The sequence below is a fragment of the Schistocerca americana genome, chromosome 7, assembly GCF_021461395.2.
Source record: "Schistocerca americana isolate TAMUIC-IGC-003095 chromosome 7, iqSchAmer2.1, whole genome shotgun sequence".
Classification (NCBI taxonomy): Eukaryota; Metazoa; Arthropoda; class Insecta; order Orthoptera; family Acrididae; genus Schistocerca; species Schistocerca americana.
This window is the reverse complement of record NC_060125.1, coordinates 608,189,607-608,201,859: the sequence shown is the minus strand read 5'-3', so window position 1 is coordinate 608,201,859 and position 12,253 is coordinate 608,189,607.

The following is a 12,253-nucleotide window of genomic DNA, read 5'->3' as shown; positions in this document are numbered from 1 at the left end:
AGTTGTGCCACAAGCTCCTCTTCTCCCCAATTCTATTCAATACCTCCTCATTGGTTATGAGATCTACCCATCTAATCTTCAACATTCTTCTGTAGCACCACATTTCGAAAGCTTCTATTCTCTTCTTGTCCAAACTATTTATCGTCCATGTTTCACTTCCATACATGGCTACACTCCATACAAATACTTTCAGAAACAACTTCCTGACACTTAAATCTATACTCGACGTTAACAAATTTCTCTTCTTCAGAAACGATTTCCTTGCCATTGCCAGTCTACATTTTATATCCTCTCTACTTCGACCATCATTAGTTATTTTACTCCCTAAATAGCAAAACTCCTTTACTACTTTAAGTGTCTCATTTCCTAATTTAATTCCCTCAGCAACACCCGACTTAACTCGACTACATTCCATTATCCTCGTTTTGCTTTTGTTGATGTTCATCTTATATCCTCCTTTCAAGACACTGTCCATTCCGTTCAACTGCTCTTCCAAGTCCTTTGCTGTCTCTGACAGAATTACAATGTCATCGGCGAACTTCAAAGTTTTTATTTCTTCTCCATGGAATTTAATACCTACTCCGAATTCTTCTTTTGTTTCCTTTACTGCTTGCTCAATATACAGATTGAACAACATCGGGGAGAGGCTACAACCCTGTCTCACTCCCTTCCCAACCACTGCTTCCCTTTCGTGTCCCTCGACTCTTATAACTGCCATCTGGTTTCTGTACAAATTGTAAATAGCCTTTCACTCCCTCTATTTTACCCCTGCCACCTTCAGAATTTGAAAGAGAGTATTCCAATCAACATTGTCAAAAGCTTTCTCTAAGTCTACAAATGCTAGAAACGTATACATATTTGTAGTTTTATAAAAGTCTTTTGAGACTTTTCCCCGCAAGCGACTTCTAATCAAATTGCATGCCTGTGGGTTGTCGTCTCAGCTGTGACGACTGTGTTCGTACCTGACGGAAAGTCTTCTAGTTGAGCGTAAACTATATCTAGGATTTCCCCAAAAAGTGTTGTGGGGCCTCTGCTCTTCGTAATCTATATAAACGATTTAGGTGTCAATCTGAGCAGTCTTCTTAGACTGTTTTCAGATGGTTTTGTTTACCGTTTTGTAATTAGAAGACCAAAATTAATTGAAAAATCATTTCGACAAGATAACTGCAATGTGCGAGAAGTTTCAGTTGACACTGAACAACAAAAAGTGTTAAATTTTAGTTACACTATAAGTCACACAAATTTAAAGGTTTGCCATTCAACTAAACACCGAGTGATTACAATTACGAACAGCTTAAACTGGAACGATGATGCTTTCTGGAAGGCGACCCGAATAGTGCATTTGATTGGCGGAATATTTTCGAAGTGCAACAATTCAAAACACGCTTTTCCGTCTCCTTCGGGAATACCGCTATGCAGTATCGGATCATTATTAGATATGATTTAAGGGGGAGATTGAAGAATTTCGAGGAAGGGCAGCTCGTTTTGTATTACCGCGAGATAAGGGAGGGAGTGCCACGGATGTGATGAGCGAGTTTGAGTGGCAGTCGTCAAATGAAAGGCTGTTTTCGATGCAACGAGATCTTTTCACAAAGTCACAACCACCAACTTTTTCCTCCGAAAGCCAGATCTGTCGATTCCCATTTTCTTAGGGAGGAATTATCGTCAGAATAAAATAATAACATATTGTAGATCGCATGGAAACATTCAGGTGTTTATTTTTCCCAAGTGCTATTCGCGACCAGTATGATCGATAAGCCGTCTCAAAATGGTTCTATGACCCCTCTGCCAAAGTCTTAGCTGAGAATTGCAGAGTGGTCATATAGGTGCAGATATAGGAGAACCGCTTAGGCCCATAACCCCCCCCCCCCCCCCCTCAATCAATCAATACAGAAGCAGCATGTGCTGGACTGAGATACATTGGAATAAATTCTCAGTAAACTTCCTGGCAGATTAAAACTGTGCGCCGGACCGAGATTCGAACTCGGGACCTTTGCCTTTCGCGAGCAAATGGTCTAGCCACTGAGCTACCGAAGAGTTACGGCTGGGAGGTGCGGGTCGCCAGTCGTGCTTGAGTAGCTCAGCCGGTTAAGCACTTACCCGCGAATGGCAAAGGTCCGAATTAGAGTGTCGGTGCGGCAAACAGTTTTAATCCACCGGGGAGTTTCGTATCAGCGCATATTCCGCTGCAGGGTGAAAATCTCGTTCTTCTCAGTAAGTGTATTGTTCACAAGAATCTTCTGCCAATATATTCCTTCCTCCTACATGTATCCGACGAATATAGTACGAAGGGCATTCGGGCCCACACAGAGGCCTGCCAGCAATTGTTCTTCCTGCAATCCACTCGCGACTGGGGCAGGAAATGGTAGGGCAGAGTGGCAGTATCACACAAACTACCCTGCACAATACACCATAAACTTGCGTCCCGGTTGTAGATCTACACGTAGACACAAGTTGCGCAGTCAGTGGATCGAAGTCTTGTGTCTAATCGCCCACCGAGCGAGGTGACACAAGGTTGTACACTGGAGTCGCATTTGGGAGGACGACGGTTCAAACCCGCATCCGGCCATCCTGATTAAGGTTTTCCGTGATTTCCCTAAATTTCTTCAGGCAAGTGGTTCTTCTGAAAGGGCACGGCCGACTTCATCCCCCATCCTTCCATAATTCACTGGGACCGATGACCTCGCTGTTTAGTCGCATTCCACAAATCATCCAATCAATCTAATCGCCCACGGTTCGTACTGGCGTCTAAAAAAGTAGATGACAGAGACAAGCGCGTAAGTTCACTTCTTCCAAAAACATTTTACCGAAGAAAACAGTGCTATCACTTCTCTTCGCTATACTTCCAGATATGCTGATACGACAAATACAGGTATAAGCTTTTTGCGGAATTGAAGAACTACATTTGGCACTTAAGAAACGGTGGCTGGACTGGATGAGACTACAGCCAATGAACGATAGGGTCGTTCTTTAAGATGATAATGTATGACCACACCGCAGATAGTACGAAATAACTTGTCCTTTACAGCAGCAGTTTGGCAACGCACCTCACATACAACCTGTCAACGTGGCTCAGGCAGCCTTTCACCATTCAGCTTTGAGGGCAACGTTTTGTATGGCAAGAGGGGCTGACAGTGAGCAAAGGTGCCATCACAGCAACTTCACTCGAACGTCCAACCACCAGTTTCTGATGTACATAACAGTAAATATCTGAATCGGAGCGATCACTAGTGTTCAACGACCCCACCCGATGATCTCAACGTACATACTATGGCTCGTAGGTACCCTCCCCCCCCCCCCCCCCCGGAGGAGAACGCAAAAAAACTGCGCAGTGCGTTTTTGGTGACTAATAATAGGGCTGCGTCGACCCAGACACTAAATAATAGACCCTGTACGATCAGTTTGTCCTCTGGGACTCCATTACGAAGAACATCTCAGACCTCTGAGCAGCATGGAGGGTGAAAGATAGTGAAAAGAGCACGCTAGCAATACAACTAGGATCAACGGTGTTGGGTACTCTTCATCGACGACTGGACGTTTTTCCTGTTCCATTTGCTCGTGGTAGAAAAGTGTAGAGGCAGGCAGCTAGCAATGTACGTCTCAGGCACGCAGTCCTGTGCGATCAATAAAAAGGTTGGCCGTTCATGTTTTGGGCCTTTATCGTCTACGGATCTCACTTCTATCTAGGGTAATTTGATGACTATTCGGTACTGTGTCAGGATGTTCGAACTTACTGTCCATCACTACAGCCAATGGGCGATGGGGTCGATCTTCAGGACGATAATGGACGACCACATCGCCGCCAGCATAGTGATCACCTCTCCCAGGATGTAGGAACGAACCGAATGCCTGCTGCCTTATTACATGAGTCCAATTGCGCAAGCTTGTGACCCTTTGAAACTTGTCCTGCATCATCAAAGGAATCTTCAGCCACTGGATTACCTCAAGAGGGCCAGAGTGGACTAGCCTAGAGCAGCAACACTTTGAACAACTTGTGGACAGCGTCCCAAGGACGATCCGATCGTTGCTATATGCACAGGGTGGACTATAGACTGTTGCCAGCAGCAGATTTTGATTTCACAGGAGTGTAAAGATGTTGTGCGGTGGGAGGTAAAACTTAGTTTTGTTCGTTCATTCGTTTCGTAAGCTGAAAAATCTGGGTGTTGTTTTGTGCGAATTTTGCATACCAATACCTTCTACAAGGGCGTGAAAACTATTTCAGCGAACAGCCAGAAAGCGACGGAGAACTTGCTGACAATGATTTTCAATCCACGAGTGCACAATTTGGCTCATCGAAACTGAAAAAAAAAAAAATGCTCTAACTCTCTAAGAATAATGCAGACGGAATACGATCACAAATAGAAGTCTAGTATCGTTTAAAGAAGCAATATATTCTGCTCAATGTTCACAGACACAAGTGTTAGTTTTTGCAAGTCATTTCAAATTGTACTGTCGTACTCAGCAATCGACGCAGATCAGGGACGATTTCTGCACTTCGCCCCTAATTACGTAAAGTAAATTACTCGCGTCAAAGTGGAAAATAATCTCAACCACTTGCCACTCGTTTTTCTACCATACAGTGGGCAGCACACGAAACACAATATCGGAAACCAAACACGGGCTTCCCAGTAAATCATTTATCCAACCATTTCGTTTTGACACATTTGCACTAGACACGCGCGACCTCTCAATCGATCGGAAAACAATTATGTCAGTCGTCATTAACGCCAGCCAAGGCTAAGCGCACACGCACAGAATCACGGCGTAACACGTCCAGCATGGCTGACAACGAGCGGCGCTGAAAACTAATAACAATACCAATTTTTCTCTGAGTAAATCTGTACTCTGTTACTCTGTTTATGCTATATAAAATTCTTAGCTCGATAACTTTAAAACTTTGACGTCCAGAATTTTTCAAACGGAATCGAGGGTAGATGGTGGCCTCTGAACTGTCCTTTTTCTAATTTCTGTACTTTTGTTAAATTATGTCATCATCTTGTAAATTGGTGCAGCTTAGTTATTAAGTAATGCAAATATAGTACTGTCTTCTTAGTTTTGAAACTTAAGGTACTTAATCAACCCCGTTATTAGAAAACTTAGATACGAAAATTCGTTTTTATTTAATAATTCAAAAAGCAAAGCAGCTAACTTCATGAAAACTTCTACCTTTCGGTTTCTTATAATAAACTGAAACTAATTATAAAAGTATACCTTCCTAACTCGAATATTAGGCGCTTTTAAAATTTTAGTAAAATTGGAAATTGCAGAAATTAATTAACGGATCATGCTAAGAATGGCAGTATTTAACATTTCCGTAGATTTACACAATGTGGCCAAGTCTTGAAACAATATTTAAACATTTAATCTTATATAAGATTACCAGCCGGCCGGTGTGGCCGAGCGGTCCTAGGCGCTTCAGTCTGGAACCGCGCGACCGCTACGGTCGCAAGTTCGAATCCTGTCTCGGGCATGGATGTGTGTGATGTCCTTAGGTTAGTGAGGTTTAATAAGTTCTAGGGGACTGATGACCTCCGATGTTAAGTCCCATAGTACTCAGAGCCATTTGAACCATAATATTACCGTGCACTTTTTTTTTTTTTTTTTGCACACAGCATGAATCAGGTGCTGCTAGCTCGACCTGGGTCGAGTGGTGGGGAAAGTCATTAGCTCCCTCTGTCACACTAGTCATACCAATATGCTTTTGCTTCCCCCACAATGTGCATCTTGGAAATGACTGCCTTTATTTTAATTATTCATTGGTTTTCATTTCTCAGGAGAACAGTGTTTATAAAAAAACTGGCAGAAGTAAAGCTGTGCGTAGGGGGCGTGAGTTGTGCTTGGGTAGCTCAGTTGGTAGAGCACTTGCTCGCGAAAGGCAAAGGTCCCGAGTTGGAGTCTCGGTCCGGCACACAGTTTTAATCTGCCATGAAGTTTCATATCAGCGCACACTCCGCTGCAGACTGAAAATCACATCCTGGAACAGTGTTTATAGATTGATAAGCTTTATTGTTTCATATCCTGCTGGCCTTGGATCTAAGCACACGGACATCCACATCCGAGGGGCTGTCAAATGAAAACCTAACACCTGCCACAACAAGCCCAAGGAGTGAGTCCATCCAAAAGCAATCACCATTTATCTCACTGGGAGACGAGACGATCAGTTCCTGCTTCGTAGAACGCGGTCGGCCGCTGACGGGTCCACAAATGCACCTACCCTTGCACTTCCTCGTCGGACCGAAGCTGACGTCCACCCGTGTCTTTTTTCAGGTCGCCACCATTTAGAGACTGAGGGTAAATGAGACAGCAAACAGTGGGAACATTCCACGCCTCTCCCGCCAGATAAATCCAAAGCTCTTCACACAAGTTTCAGTAAGGTCATTATGACGTCCTTCTTCGACTATCGGGGTCTTCTGCTGGTCGAGTTCCTCGGGTGTGGAAACATAGCCGATGCGCAGTGCTATGAAGACATGAGGCGTAACGCCTTCGCATCGCTCCTGTCACTTGTTAGGACGGTATCGTTATAGGCATGAGTCATCGACAGATGTCACCAGCTGACATGGACCTGAGTTACAGAGCTGCACGTAGTTGCACTAGTAGGCGGCAGAGGTCAGCAGTTGACGGACAGTGCTAACAGTCGTAGTCAAAACAATGTTGTAAAGTTATGTATGATTAATATTTAATGTATTTGCATCATTATAATGGTTTTATATGTGTAGTAATTAGCAGTGTGAGTGTTGTATGAGTGAAGAAGAACAGAAGTAAATGAAAATTGTTTTGTTTATTCACGAAGTACCAGTTAAACTATACAGGGGATTTACTATAATTAAATGTTCAGTCAGTTTATGGTACTAGTAAATCGCGAGTAGAACACAAATTAATCGGTAATTTAAGAAGGAGTAATTTTATATTTGATACTTTTCTAAATTTATTTATTTAGCAATTGCCATAGAAGGAAATGTTTTACTATGATTGGTCATTAAAGCAAAGTGCGGGTTAGCGCGGGATAATACTGCAACCTGATTTGCTGTTTGTGATATCAGCCAATCAGAAAAATACAGGCTCACACCAGTCTATGCTGGGAACAAAGCCTTTGGTGTGATCTAGGTAAGCCGGGGCTGAGGGTTCGAACTAGTAACATCTCATTGAAAGCAGCTCCGACGAAAGTACTGTAAAATCGTGGAAAAATGCTAATTATGAGTTCGCGAAGTAGTACAAAGTATATTTAAGTGAACGGTATAGTGGAAGTCGTGTCGAATTTCGGACGGAATATCAAAATTATTGCTTTTGACTGTTAGTTAAAACCGCGTGGCGTGTTGTGCGATCTAAGACTGGAACAGGTATTACGTGTAGAGCAGAGTGCACAACATTTGAGGGAGCATTTTCATAACTAAACGATCCGGTGAACTCTATTAACTTCGGTAACGGATGTAAATACCATAAACTGGCTACGTGTGTGATTGTGGTGTGCGTGTGAACTTTACACTGTGTTGCCACTTAGTACGGACTTGGCAGTATTAACTGTGATCTTTATCGTAAAAATACACCTGAAAATTTACATTGCCAAGTTAAAACTTTTATTTCAGTAGCTAGCCACATCCCATTTACCAGACCATTCTATGTATGTTGCGACCTGCAATAGACAGTAGTGGTCTAGTATTTTCTACTAAAGCTTTTAGCTAGACAAATGAACATTGCTGGACACTGGCAGGGCGGTAAAAAGTAACGTGCCGCGTGGCAGACACTTTGCAGAAATATCAACTCGCCATACAGTCAAGACTCCCAGGAGTGTTGTCCGATGGAATCATCCTGCTGCACTATAGCAGTAACCGATCAACAACTGTGCCAGGCACTTGTTGTCTTATATAGGCGTTGCCTACCGCAGCGCCGGAATCTGCCGGTTTACGTATCTCTGTACTTGCAATACGCATGCATATATCAGTTTCTTTGGCGCTTCAATGTATATTTCATGGTGCATAACTTGTTTTCGTAGTATTATATGCAAGACTTGGCGTATGAAGAGCGCTTACAATCAACGTTCTGCCTCACAAAAAATAATGTTTCCGTTTTTTAGCCTGAATCGCTTAGGCGAATGCTGGGCCGGTTCCTTAGGAAATGCAACATACGAATTCCTTCCGAGCTTCTGTTCCATCTTTAACGACTCTTCCTCAGGGGGTGCAAACCCTGCAGTTTCTTCTTTTATACATTTACTGCTTTATTTGCATCTACGCACCGCAAGCCACCTTCAGTTGTATGGCAATGGGTACTCTGACTACCGCTGTCACTTCGTCTCTTCGTTGTTCCAGTTGCGAATGGCTCGTGAGGAGAACTACCTATGGTAAGCCCCAGAGTGAGCTCAAATCTCTCTACTCCTGTCTTCGCTGTCTCTTCGAGAAATGCACTTTGGAGGAAGCAATGTACTGGCTGACTCCTCTATGAAAGAACGTTCTCGGAATTTTAACAGCAGACCACAGTGTGATGCAGAGCGCCTCTCGTGAAAAGCTGAGAGTCACCGTGAGGCTTTCGCGCTTACTTGACCAGCCTGTGACGAAACGCACTTCTCTTCTCTGGACCTCTGTCGCCTCTGGTATGAACCCCCATTTTACCGATAAGTATTCGGCCATCGGTCGAGCGGCTGTCTTGTAAGCCACATTTCTTGACGATTCTTGCAGTGAATCTGTCTGGAACATGTCTTTCTCGTAATTAATTTTATGTGGTCGCTTCATAAGCACACTCACGGATATTTGATGGATGTGACTGCTTCGAGCGCTCGTTTCGCAATCGGATTTAAAGTTCTCACTTCGCCGTATAACAGGGACATGGGTTAGCAAAACACTGTCTGTTGCACAATCTCCGTGCTTAACGTTGCATAGTCAGCCCTGAACTCCTAGTTTAGAGAAAACTACTCAGCGGAACTTTACTTTTGAACTACAGTACGAGAGACAAGGATTTGGACATTGTTAAACATTTTCTCATAGGGTACTTCTGGTTATAAAATGCAGGACGGGGAAAGGGTGCTATTATGCACGCTGGGGTAAAGTTTAACGAACTGAGTAGACGCATGTTGAACAATTTATTTAACAGGTGGAGTGTACTCCTGAAACTGCATTTACAGTGAACACACATAAAGACAGTAACGGTATGCCTCCATACGACCAAACGACGATAACATACCGACCGCTTTTTTGTCAGCAATGATTTGTGGACTGAAGAAAAGCAACGTGGGCGAGCAACTTACATCTCCATCTACACCTACATCCATTCTCCGCAAGCTACCTGACGGTGTGTGGCGGAGGGTACCCTGAGTACCTCTATCGGTTCTCCCTTCTATTCCAGTCTCGTATTGTCGTGGAAAGAAGGATTGTCGGTATGCTTCTGTGTGGGCTCTAATCTCTCTGATTTAATCCTCATCGCTCTTCGCGAGATATACGTAGGAGGGAGCAATATACTGCTTGACTCTTCGGTGAAGGTATGTTCTCGAAACTTTAACAAAAGCCCGTACCGAGCTACTGAGCGTCTCTCCTGCAGAATCTTCCACTGGAGTTTATCTATCATCTTCGTAACGCTTTCGCGAATACTAAATGATCCTGTAACGAAGCGTGCTGCTCTCCGTTGGATCTTCTCTATCTCTTCTATCAACCCTATCTGGTACGGATCCCACACTGCTAAGCAGTATTCAATCAGTGGGCGAACCAGCGTACTGTAACCTACTTCCTTTGTTTTAGGATTGCATTTCCTAAGGATTCTTCCAATGAATCTCAGTCTGGCATCTGCTTTACCGACGATCAACTTTATATGATCATTCCATTTTAAATCACACCTAATGCGTACTCCCAGATAATTTATGGAATTAACTGCTTCCAGTTGCTGACCTGGTATTTTGTAGCTAAATGATAAGGGCTCTATCTTTCTATGTATTCGCAGCACATTACACTTGTCTACATTGATATTCAATTGCCATTCCCTGCACCATGCTTCAATTCGCTGCAGATCCTCCTGCATTTCACTACAATTTTCCATTGTTACAACCTCTCGATACACCACAGCATCATCTGCAAAAAGCCTCAGTGAACTTCCGATGTCATCCACAAGGAGCGATTCTAAAGCAAAGTTCGCCACTTTCCAGTACTAAATGAATCGCCAAAACCAGCTTGTAGCTCACAGAGAAAAGAATCATGAGAGCCCGCCCGGGTAGCCGCGCGGTCTAACGCGCTGCTTCCCGAGCGGGAGGGCACTCTGGTCCCTGGCAGGAATCCGCCCGGCGGATTGGTGTCGGGGTCCGGTGTGCCGGCCAGTCTGTGGGTGGTTTTTAAGGCGGTTTCCCATCTGTCTCGGTGAATACTGGCTGGTTCCCCTTATTCCGCCTCAGTTATACTAAGTCGATGATTGCTGCCCAAACACTGTCTCCACGTACGCGTACATCATAATTACTCTACCACGCAAACTTTGTGGTTACACTCGTCTGGTATGAGACGTTCCCTTGGGGGTCCACGGGGGGCCGAGCTGCACAATAACCATGGGTTCGGTGTGGGGCAGCGGCGGCGTGGGTGGACTGCTGTGGCCTGTTGTGGGGCTGTGAACCACTGAGGGTTACGGCGGGACGAAGTTTCTCGGTACCCTGTTCAATACGCACACAATCATGAGAACTGGCCGGGCACGCGGTATACGAAGTCCCCCCCTGACCTATTAAGTACCGTATTCTGTCCCACCTTAATTTATATAAAACGGTACGGAAAGCAACTATGGCGAGAATTCTGCACTGCTCCTAACGATGGACTGTGGTCGTTGTAGACAAACCTCACCAGAAATCGAAACTAGCTCCCGTCCGAAACCGACTACTCACTTGATCGTGGAGCAGCGACTGCTCACTGCGACCTGTGACACAGCAAGTTCTCTCCATTTCGCAGATGCCTCGCCCCTGTGTGCAACGAGCGACCAAACTTGATGGGACCCACTGGCCAATCACCAAGAGGCTTATATCCCAAAGAGCACGCGTTTTCTCCAACCAGAGCACAGGAGAGGAACACCTGGTCCTTCCAGCCTAAGATTTTCCACTCCGTTCAGTGGCTGAAATTCTGAAGACCGCATCCCAACGCTCGGATTCGAGACGGCCAACCACACAGCCTCACACCTGGAGACGTGCAGTAGACACCGCAGTTGGCTTCGGAAGTAACATTCAACTTCCTTCCCAGGCTGATACTGGAGGGCTAAACCTCGTACTTCCACCTGAATTTGTCCAGTTGCATCATCTGCTATTAAAACGACATTCAATCAAAATGAACGGTCATCCACGTCTAGGGCTGATTCTTATGGGTCCACTTTGTGCTATCGACTGTTATTAATATGAGAGTAAAGGCAGACAAATGCAAGTTCTCTGCGTGGTATACCTCCGAGGCTTCGAAACTATGAGCACGATGACCACGAGGTAATGCAGGCAGAGAAAAGGTGCTCTGCCGACCTGGACAATGCGAAACCACCAAAATTATTTGAGAGACGGAATGGTGGACCGTTCTCAGAATAGTCGTGCGGTAATGAGTTATTCCGTTTATTTAGGGCACAATGCGTTACGTTTGTTTATGTTGAGGGTCAACTAACAATCGCTGTATCAAACGTCGAAACTCTGCAGGTCTTCCTGTATTTCGCTCCAATTTTCTAGCGTTGCGTCTTGTCTGCGTACGACAGCATCATCCGAGAAAAGCCTCACTGAACTTCAGACGTTGTCAGTTGCATCATTTAAATAATGTAGTAAAGGTCTTGTAGCAGTGTCTTGGGCTATACTCGAGGTTACTTTTCTTTTGGATTTATTTATTTATTATGCTCCATTACATTGTACTATTGGATGTGAGAACGTTATCTGTATAATTTTAGATTAACAGAGATAGTGAAACTCGTATAATTACATTAGGTACCGCTACGTTTCTTTTGAAACAAGATATCAGGACATATGAAAACTTTAACTAATTAGTTAAATATTACATTTATAACTGTATGTACAGATCTTTGTCTTCAGTTAAGATTACAAATGTAGTAGCATACATACGGGTTTTTCAGAGTTCATGTGCATTATTCTTGACAGGAAAACATTGTCATAAAAAGTTGAAAGAATGTGTTGTGAATTTATGAAGCACGTCAGATTTATTGATCATACTCTTTTTTTCAGTTCCCTGGTTCCTGAAAGTCTCACACCCATTGACGTAATTACTACAGCCTAAAAACAGTTGACCGACACTTTTGTCTCTTCTATTATAGGTTCACA